Genomic DNA, 11362 nt, shown 5'->3' with positions numbered 1-11362 from the left:
GTACTATTATTAATCTTTCATTATATAACACCTATTTTATTTCCCATCTATGCTTATAGTTAATGTTATATGCTGATTGCAGTAGGTCTTTTGCTCCCTATTACTTTTATTGGGTTACTGGTTAATTTCCCATAAAGGGTATCCCCTCTGTTAGCAAAGGTTCAGGTTCTCCTATTTACCAAGAGACTTGGCACAATATCCTGTTTGGGGAGGCCAATTTATCGCGACCCCCTCCCCCCCAAAAGAGGGCTACACATATAATGGCCTCACCTGCCTGTACTTTATATGTAGTCATCATGCAACAGTTCTTTTGTTCCCTTGTCAGTTCAGAAGTTTTTCTTAGCTCACAAACATATGATATTTGGCATCATTCATATGGGGCGCCATTCACAGAATGAATGTGCGTGAGATATTTAGCTGAAGGATATATTTTGCCTAAATATCACAGGTAATCCTGAAACTGTCAATTCACTAGACCATTTGTTCCGTATTTACTAAAAACACTGAAATTGCCTGGTAAATACCACATGAACAGGCATTAAAATCCATTCATAGAAGGAAATAAATAAATGCATGTGGAAATTAAGTAGTGGTCCAATCATGCGGTATTTGTGGAATGTGTATCGGTTGTTAAGGAGCGGGCATCCACGTTCTTAATAACCAATGCGTCATCAGCTGTCAGCAGAATCAATACACAAAGCCCCTACAAACTGCATATAGGTAGTTTCATGGTTGGGATTCTAACTGATGACCCTATTACTGCAAAGGAGGAGTGTTAATCACTAAACCTGTGTGCATTCAAATAGGATCGCAGCACAAACGGAAAACTGAGTAGTTATCTTATTGTTAGAGCTCAAAGAGGAGCACAGCGGCTTAGTGTTAGCACTTCTCCCTTACAACACTAGGATCCTTGGTTCAAATTCTGACTAGGACACTATCTACATGCAGTTTACGTGTTCTCTCTGAGCTTGCATTGGTTTTCTCCTAAATTCCAAAAACATGCTGGTTGGTTATTTGACTCAATTGAATGCACCCAAGCATTTGACAGCCAATGAGGAGGTGACATTCCACCTGTTTTAACTCTGTAAATTTCACACCACCATGCCAATACCAGATGCATGTAGTTTAAGTGCAGTTGTAGTGTGGCTCTATTCACTTGGCAAGGGATATTATATTTTACTAAAGCTGGAGGTGTGGGGGGGGGGGGTAAAAATGCAGCTCAACAACCTGTTTTTACTGCCTTCTCCAACTACAAGTGTAAATGAGCTCTCGAAGACCCTATTCTTGGGCTTGGCTGCCGGCCAGTGACTATAAAATTTACATTTTACTTCTATATTGCTAAGAAAGGAAATATTTTTGTGGCACCAAAAATTTGTGAATGATCTAATAATTTGTATCTATGTTATCTATCAATTTTATCTATCAATCAGTAAATGATCTTTTCTTATGAGCTATGCAACCAATATCCACAGTTGTATTACCCAGCAACAGTTCACTGGGTTATTTAAAGAAGCTTGTACACAAAAAGTTTAATCAGAACACAGTGTGTGAGAAATTGAGATGCTTACCCTTCTTTGTAAGAGAAGCTGTTTCGCAAGAATATAGGAATGTACAAGAACAAGAGGTGATTTTAAAAAATGATGTACAGTATCTGAATGGGTATTTCCTGTTGTGGTGGAAAATAGGAGATAGTACAGATACCAAATAAACCAAATGAATCTGTTGTTATTGATAGCCACCCCCTGCCACACATTGAGGAAGTATTTTCAGAACTCAGAGGGTCTACATTTTTTTCTACCCTGGATCTGCAAGTGCATATCATCAAGTTTTGCTGGATAAGGATAGTAGAGATTTAGACCCCTTTCACACTGTTCCACCTCTGGCGTCAGCGGTAAAGCTGTGCTATTTTTATCGCCGCTTTACCGTCGTTTTAGCTGCGCTATTCGCCCACTAGCGGGGCTGTTTTAATCCCCCTCCTAGCGGCTGAAAAGGGGTTAAATCCGCCCGCAAAAGCCGCCAGAGTCGGTATCACAGTGCTGCCCCATTGATTTTGATGGGGAGCAGAGGTGGAGGAGCGTGGAGTTCACCAATCCTTCACCGCTTCAAAGAAGCTGCTGGTAGGACTTTTTCTGACACCCTGCAAGCCCACCGCTCCATAGGGAAAGCCCTCGGGCTTTCACCCTAGAGTGAATGGAGCAGCTGCTTTAGGGCGATTTGCAGGTGCTATTTTTAATGCTATATTGCCTGCAAAACGCTCCAGCGTGAAAGGGGTCTAAGCCAACCAAATCCGTCGGAAGTTGTCAGAAAATCCAATCGTACTTAACGTGATGGCGTTATTTCGTTAGGACGGGACTACGTTCAGGCTAGTAGCCAATAGCTTTGGTCTAGGAATTTGATCTGAGCATGCGTGGCACTTTGTCCGATCGGAATTCTCTACACATGATCGGACAAAGTCTGATCGGATCATGTTGTCGGAAAATTTTATAGCCCAGCTGGAAAACTTGGTCCATCGGATACTCCGACGGAAACAGTCCGATGGAGCCCACACACTGTCGGATTATCCGGCAACATGGTCCTATCAGGCATTGTCTATCGGAATGTCCGACCATGTGTACAAGGGCTTAGTTTACCTGGATTTTGCAAAGATATTCGATACAGTCCCCCATAAGCGCTTAATCTACAAGCTGAAGACTACAGGCAAGGTTTGTTCTTGGGGAAAAAAATGGTTACGGGGCGTGTCCAAAGGGTAGTGGTAAATAACATGTACTCAGATTGATCTGGAGTGGTAAGTGGGGTTTCCCAGGGTTCTGTCTTGGGACCAATTCTTTTTAATTTATTCATAAACGATAAAGAGGATGGGATAAATAACTCAAACTCAGTTTTTGCAGACACAAAATGAAGCGGGGCAATGTGGAAAAATGTAAGGAAATGCACTTAAGGGCAAAAAACATAAATGCAAACTACTCACTAGGGGGAGAACTGCTGGGGAAATCAAGGATGGAGAAAAACCCTGCTGTCCTAGTAGATGACAGATTGAGCAATAGCATGCAATGTCAAGCTGCAGCTACCAAAGCCGGCGGAATATTAGCATGCACAAAAAATGGATAAAACTATCCCACTGTTAAAACTATAATCCTACCACTTTATAAAACTCTGGTTAGGCCATATCAGGAGTATTCTGTCCAGTTCTGGTCACCAGTCCTCAGAAGGGTTGTGCTAGAACTGGAAAGAGTCCAAAGAAGGGCACCAAAACTAATAAGGGGATTGGAGGACCTCAATTATGGGGAACGACTGCAAACACTAAACTTATTCTTGCTGGAGAGGCAAAGATTGAGAGGAGATGTGATAGTGATTTACAAATATCTCATCGACGATCCCAGCATAGGAAAAAAATTATTCAGTCTCTTAAAGAACACAACATACAGGGATATGGGAAATACCTATAGACGCTGAGACTCATGCACCTACACAGGTTGAACTGGATGGACTATCTTCTTTAGTCAACCTCACCTACTATGAAACTAGGGACCTCTTTGAATTTATTACAGATGAGTGAATGTGTTGTTTTAAAGATACGATGTATGGCCATTTGTATATACAGTGCCTTTAAAAAAATATTCATACCTCTTGACATTTTCCACATTTTGTCATGTTACCGCCAAAAATGTAAATATATTTTATTGGGATTTTATGTGATAGACTGAAATGGATATTTTGATGATAGGCAACTCCTATCCTCATATTGATTAGTGGTTCCAAATTAATAACTACTGCAGTAGGGAACAGACACAAAAGATACGCTCAGCATCTTTCCAAATAACCGTTCTCCTTTATTATGACGCATTTGAAGGCATTTATACACATGATTACGTAGGTATCACATTAATATTACAATTGTACGTTTATGGTAACAAGGGGCGTTACATAGGCAGGCTAATTCTAATCAGGACTTGAAAGAATGCAAAACATGTGCTGAAAACATTATTAGTGCCGTGTGCACAGTGAGGGCATTGTGCAATACATATAAAATAGAATACAATTATATACAGAACCTACAAATTTCCATTACAACCCAAAGGGGCACATAATTATTAAGTGGAAGGAAAATGATAAATCAACATTTTTTACAAATAAATATCTGAAAAGTGTTGTGTGCCTTTGTATTCAGCCCCCCAGAGCCAATATTTTGTAGAACCACCTTTTGCTGAAATTTTACACATCTAGAGAGTGACATTTGTGCCCATTCTTCTTTGCAAAATAGCTTAAGCTCTGTCAAATTGGATGGAGAGCTTCTATGAACAGCAATTTTCATGTCTTGCCACAAATTCTCAATTTGATTTAGGTCTGAACTTTGACTGGGCCATTCTAACACATGAATATGCTTTGATCTAAGCTATTCCATTGTAGCTCTGGCTGTATGTTTAGGGTTGTTGTCCTGCTGGAAGGTAAATCTCCACCCCAGTCTCAAGTCTACTACTATTCTCTAGCATACAACAGGTTTTCTTCTAAGATTGCCCTGTATTTGGCTCCATCCATCGTCTCATCAACTCTGACCAGCTTCTCTATCCCTGCTGAAGAAAAACATCCCCACAACATGCTACTGCCACCACCATGTTTCACAGTACAGATGGTGTGTTCAGAGTGATGTGCAGTGTTAGTTTTCCGCCACACATAGCATTCTGCTTTTAGGACAAAAAGTTCAATCTTGGTCTCATCTGACCAGATTACCTTGTTCCACATGTTTGCTGTGTCCCCCACATGGCTTCTCACAAACTGCAAACAAGACTTCTTATGGCTTTCATTCAACAATGGCTTTCTTCTTGCCACTCTTTCATAAAGGCCAGATTTGTGGGGTGTATGACTAATGCCCCATACATACAAGCGGATTTTCCATCTGAAAAAACTTGGATGGTTTTTGGGACAGAATTCCGCTCAAGCTTGCTTGCATACAAATGGTCACACAAAAGTTATCTGAACTTTCGACTGTCAAGAACGTGGTGACGTACAACACTACGACGAGCCAAAAAAAGTAGCTCACATCTGACTTTTGCTGGCACAATTTCTGATCATGTGTATGGGGCTTTATAGGTGTGCTGTGGACAGATTCTCTCACCTTAGCTGTGGATCTCTGCAGCTCCTCCAGAGTTACCATGGGCCTCTTGGCTGCTTCTCTGATTACTGCTCTTCTTGCTGGGCCTGTCAGTTTAGGTGGACAGGCATGTCTTGGTAGGTTTGTAGTTGTTCTTTCCATTTTCAGATGATGGATTAAACAGTGCATCCATGAGATGTTTAAAGCTTAGGATTTTTTTTAAATCCTAACCCTGCTTTAAACGTCTCCACAATTTTATCCCTGACCTGCCGGTTGTGTTCCTTGGCCTTCATGATGCTGTTTGTTCACTAAGGTTCTATAAAAATCCTCTGAGGGCTTCACATGAAATCTTTATTTATACTGAGATTAAGTTACACACAGGTGAACTATTGTACTATTTAATAATTTAGTGACTTCTGAAGGAAATTGGTTCCATTCAATTTTAGTTAGGCTTATCAAAGTAAACATGTCTGAATACAAATGCATGCCACACGTTTCACATATTTATTTGTAAAAAATGTGAAAACCATCTATCATTTTCCTTCCACTTCACAATTATGTGCCACTGTGTGTTGATCTATCACACAAAATCCCAATGAAATGCATTTAAGTTTTTTGTTGTAACATGACAAAATGTGGAGCATTTCAAGGGGTATGGATACTTTTTCATAGCACTGTAGTTACATTACTCCAGTTTGGATAATGTGAGTATGTATGTGTCGTACTTGTGGAATCCCTGATGAAAGCTGGAAATCATTATAGTAGGCACTGCAATTACAGTGGTCTTCTAGAGTTTCTAAGTCCATAAAGCTAGGTGGTTGCTCACTGGGCATGAACTCCATTCAGGAAACACTTTTCATTGTCTCAATGTCACTATCTCCACCTCATCCAGTCAGAGAACACTTTGCATTCATTAAAAGATAAGTTTACCTTTTGTACCATGCTATATGTTACACCTGTATTTGGATCAGTCCCCTGCAACCCACCACCACCCCCTTCACCATAACAGTAGGTGGAGGATCCTCTGTCACATTTTAAAAATAGAGCAGCTGTGCAAGGGTCTGCCCACACAGCTGTGAAATTGATTCACAAATGAACCACAAGTCCTGTATGCCATCACAACAGATGGTTTGTAGTTCTCAACTGTGAGGGCACTGGTGATTGCCCTTTTAGTTCATTGAGTCTTCCTTCTCTTACAGAACTCTCTTGCCTTATGGAGGTATAGGCAGACAGCTGTTCTGAGTGTCAGCAGGAGCCTGTCATTGCACCCATGATCAACTGACCGTGGGTGCAATGTATTGCAGGCAGCAGTGTGAAAAAATAATAAATACACATCTTTTTACCTGAAAAATCATGTTGCAGGTAAAATGCATTTTATTTTATTTTTTTTTACAAAAGGTGAACTTAGACTTCAAGGCAATAGAATGTATCCACTGAATGATGCTCCTTATGGCGCCAGCACTGCTACAACAGGTAGAGCAGAACAGCAGTCAGTATTGCTTAATTGAACAATACATCCATCCTCTGGTGTGAGTCCTGATGTTCTTTCTGATATTGATTAACCTGGATATCTTTATGACCTGTCTATCAAGTTTGGAGTGTGCCATTCAAGTCCATTATTGACCTCTTGCATCATGATTACATGCTTGTTTCATATCGTTCTGGTAAGCAAATCGAGAGCATGTGGGTGTGGTGTGCTTTTCATATGCACAACTTGGTGGAGGATCTACATCATCTTTATTTAAATTTTTATATGGACAATCACATTTAGTTATAACATTTGATTTACTAGAGTGCTGCACTTGGGACCTTCTTCAGAAATTATATATATGCCTGCATATTTATAATACATGTTTTTCCAAATTTTTTTTAGGTGACTTGTTGGTTGTGGAAGAGCAAGCTCAAAATTTCACAAGTGCGAGTGCACAACTGTTAATCCAGGACATCATGTCATGGAATCGTGAAATCGACATCATAAGAAATAAACTAAATTTTCTTGAACAACAAATGAAGAACATGATTGATGTTTTGGGGAGAATTAAAAAGATCTTCAAAATACAAACATTTTAAGATTTTTTGCTGTTATAAAAACACAATTTTTTTGTAATTAGTAAAAGCCAAATTTTGAAGATGCACACGGTGTGTCAACATGTGCTATCTGCCATCCTGGGCGATCAATGTACGTATTTTGTGGGTGCAAGTCCTTCCTCCCAAATGAAGTAGGAAGGGGTTGTACCCCAAAACACATCCATTGATCCCCCATGATGGCAGATAGCATATGTTGACATTAGGCATGGGATCAGGAGGGAAATACTCATTTTGACTCCCAAATTGTGTGCATATTCAAAATTTGGCTTTTACAAGGGTAACATCACCCCATCTGATGAATGCAATATCCAGACATTTTGGACATACTATAATATCTGATATTGCCTTCTGTTTTTCTATGTTGAACTTTGTAAGTTCCAGAGTTTTGTATGTTATGTTATTAAACATGCCTATTTACAAAAAATAAAATAGCAAAAAATAAAATAAAATAAATAATTTTACCCAAAAATGTTAAAATGCACATGTGCAATTGTGCACACAGTAAAAACTTTGCTAGTCAACAATGTGTGGCTTCTTCTTTCAATGGTTAATACCATTTTTTTAAGTAATGTTGTGTTTACAGTGACAATGGGGCTTATTTACTAAAGGAAAATACACTTGGCACTTCAAGTGCACTAGGAGAACCTAGGAGACAAAAACAAACACAAGCAATAAGAAATTTCAAGATTTTATCAGATACATTTTTTTTTATTAGAAAAAAATTAGACATTGTCTGGCATAGCAATGGCTCCCCTACCCATAAAATAATTTACATATTTCTGACAAACCTCATGGGCGCTTTGGGGACCCAAGCCAGTACGGCCAGTATCCTCAGGCCCCACTTTGGCAATATCATTTTTGGCATTTTTCCTTAACAAATTGTGCAATATGCAGCAGGATAGGATCATGTGGTTGATTTTGTAGCCTGCCATATGGATTGCTGTCAGAAACAGGAGGAACCGGCTGGCCATTATCCTGAAGGTATTCTCAACAATTCTTCTCACTCTGGCCAGCCCAGTAGTTAAAAACCCTCCTCTCCGGGGTGAGGGTCCTTTGGAGAATGGCCTCATCAGGTGCTCGTGCAGACCAAATTCTTCATCAGCAATAAAGACAAACAGGAGTCTTTCCATGTTGTCCGCATCAGATGGCAAAGCCAGGCCACCAGTCAGGAGATGTTGGTAAAACTCCGTCTGGGTAAAGACATCCGGCCATTCTTCCCGACATCTGCATAGAGGAACTCATATTGTGCCGACACCACCGCCATTAACAATATACTATTAATCCCCTTATAGTTATAATAGTAAGACCCCCAATGGGGTGGTGGCAAAATGTGGACATGCTTCCCATCTATAGCCCATCCACAGTTGGGAAAGCCCCAACGATTGGAAAATTGGGATGCCATTCCTGTGGCATTGAAGGAAACTGTGGAGTCAAAACAGAAAAAAATATAAGTACTTTTGCACATAACATTGCAAGTAGATTAAATAAAAACATTCTTGCCAACATCAGTATAACTGTCAGGAATCCGCCCGTTCCGTGCGATCGGCTCTCCGTACGCGCACGCGTGTTCGTGCCGCGGGTCGTCGTGGGCACGAGCGTCTTCCGACGTGCGCGGGTGCACGTCGTTCGTATGTGCGCGCGGTACACGCACGCACGGGCGAGTGTTAGCACGATTGGCGCCAGTGGCCCTTTTTAAAGGCACAGCTGCAGGGGTTCTGTGCTGTCTCATCTGCAGCTTGTACCCGAAGTTACCTGCTATTCTGCCTGAACCTTATCTGATACCTGACCCGGCTCCGTCTGACCTTGCTGATCTCTGCTGCTCCGACCCCGGCTTGTTTGACCCTTCTTGGACTGATTCTTGTTGCCGAACCTCTGCTTGTTACCTGATTCCTCTGCTGGCTCCTGCTTGCTCCTGTGTCTGCTACTTCCTCATCCTGAGATCCAGCCATTCTGATTCCACAGTCCGTGGTCTTCTCCCAGCTGCCTTCTTGCTACAGAGAGCTCCCGCTCCAAGAGGATCCTCATCTACCTGGCATCTGCTGCTGCACCTGGCTGGACTCTCCTACCCCGCTGCGCTCCGGTCTCCCTGTTCCCATTCCAGTGAGACCAGAAACAGAGCCGTAAGAGAGGTCCCCTTCCACTAAGTCAGACTCACTATCTGAAGATCATAACAGTACAAGACAGTCATGTCTGAGTCTGCGGAAGGGGCCTCCGCCATGAAGGAGATCTGCTCCCACCTTGCGGCCCTCACCCAGGCAGTGAAGTCTCTGCAGGATGGCTACCCCAGGTTGGAGGAGCGTGTCCAGCATCTCTCTACCCCAGGTTCACCAGACACTACACCTCAGCCTTCTCCTGTTCAGCCAGCCGCCCATTCGGCAATCATGATGCTTCCACCTGAGCCTAGGGTTCCCATTCCGGAGAGGTTTTCGGGGGACCGCTCCAAGTTCCGGGCTTTCCGCAACGCCTGCCAGCTATACTTTGCCCTCCAGCCCAGGACTTTCTCTCTGGAGGCAACTAAGGTGGGGTTTGTTATCTCTCTCCTGCAAGAGGAACCTCAATCCTGGGCCCACCACCTTCTGGAGAATGACAGTCCCCTTACTCAGACTCTCTCCACCTTCTTCGAAGGGATGGCGCAACTCTACGACGATCCCCAGCGGGCTGCCACCGCCGAATCCGCATTAACTGCGCTCCAGCAGGGCCGTAGGACGGCCGAGGACTATGTCTCGGACTTTAGACGCTGGAGCGCAGATACCCAGTGGAACGAGTCGGCCCTAAGACACCAATTTCGCATGGGCCTGTCTGAGGCCCTCAAGGACGAGTTGGCCCGTGTTGGAACCCCTGACGCCTTAGAGGACTTAATTGCTCTGGCCATTCAAATTGACCGAAGGCTTCGCGAGCGCAGGGCCGAACGCTCTTCCCAACCTCTGAGACCTGCCTGGATGACCGCCAGAACCCCGTCTTCCACACCTTTCTTCTCTCCTCCCCCTCAAAGGGGGCCTGCCAGCGTTTCTCCTGCTCCTGAGGAACCTATGCAGCTTGGATTACTCCGACCTACCCTGTCTCCGGAAGAGCGAGCCCGCCGCCGACAGATGAACTTGTGTCTATACTGTGGCGGCTCCGGACATTATGTGGCCAACTGTCCCGTTAAGTCACGTAAGTGCCTCTCTTCAGTGTCTCGCAGTTCCTTAAACCTGCCTTCCAACTCTCTCCATGTTGCCCTTCTGCTCTCGTTTCAGCTTCCGGAAAGAACGATCCGCGTCAACGCCATCCTTGACTCCGGAGCCTGCGGTTGCTTCATTGACGCTGCCTTCACCAACCAACATTCCATTCCACTCCAGAAAAAACCTCATGGACTCTCTATCTTTTTGGCCGATGGTTCCCAGATTAAGTCCGGTCGAGTCACCCAGGAGACCCTTCCACTACCCACCTCCACCTCCTGCCGACATACGGAACTGTTAATTCTTGATGTCATTTCATCCCCACTCTTTCCTGTGATTCTGGGCATCCCATGGCTGCAGGCCCACAATCCCTCCATTGACTGGACTTCTGGGGAGGTGAGGTTCCTCTCCCCTTACTGCCAGGACCACTGTCTTCCTGGGGCTTCTGTACAATCCGGAACACTTCTCTGCCTAGACCCAGACCTGGACTTATGTCAATCAGTCCCCGAGCCTTACCATGAGTTTCTGGATGTTTTCAGTAAACGGGGGGCTGATTCCTTACCTCCGCATCACCCCTACGACTGTCCCATTGAGCTCCTTCCTGGGGCAGAGATCCCGTTTGGACGTGTCTACCCTTTATCCGAGAAGGAACAAGAGGCTCTAAAGGCGTACATCTCCGAGAACCTCAAGAAGGGGTTCATCCGTCACTCCACGTCTCCTGCCGGGGCTGGAATATTTTTCGTTACTAAAAAAGACCAGACCCTTCGATCTTGTGTGGACTATCGGGAGCTGAACAGAGTCACGATTAAAAACCGCTATCCCCTACCCCTGATTCTAGAACTCTTCCAAAAACTGAGGTCGGCTACTATTTTTACTAAGTTAGATTTGAGAGGAGCCTATAACTTGGTCCGCATACGAGCAGGTGACGAGTGGAAAACTGCGTTCCGAACTCGCTTTGGGCACTACGAGTACCTGGTGATGCCTTTCGGGTTGTGTAACGCCCCAGCCACCTTCCAGCACTTAATTA

The sequence above is a fragment of the Lithobates pipiens genome, unplaced genomic scaffold (genome assembly GCF_037356315.1).
Source record: "Lithobates pipiens isolate NorthernLeopardFrog02 unplaced genomic scaffold, aLitPip1_a1.2 Scaffold_10, whole genome shotgun sequence".
In the NCBI taxonomy this organism is placed as follows: domain Eukaryota; kingdom Metazoa; phylum Chordata; class Amphibia; order Anura; family Ranidae; genus Lithobates; species Lithobates pipiens.
Note: the sequence above shows the minus strand (reverse complement) of the source record.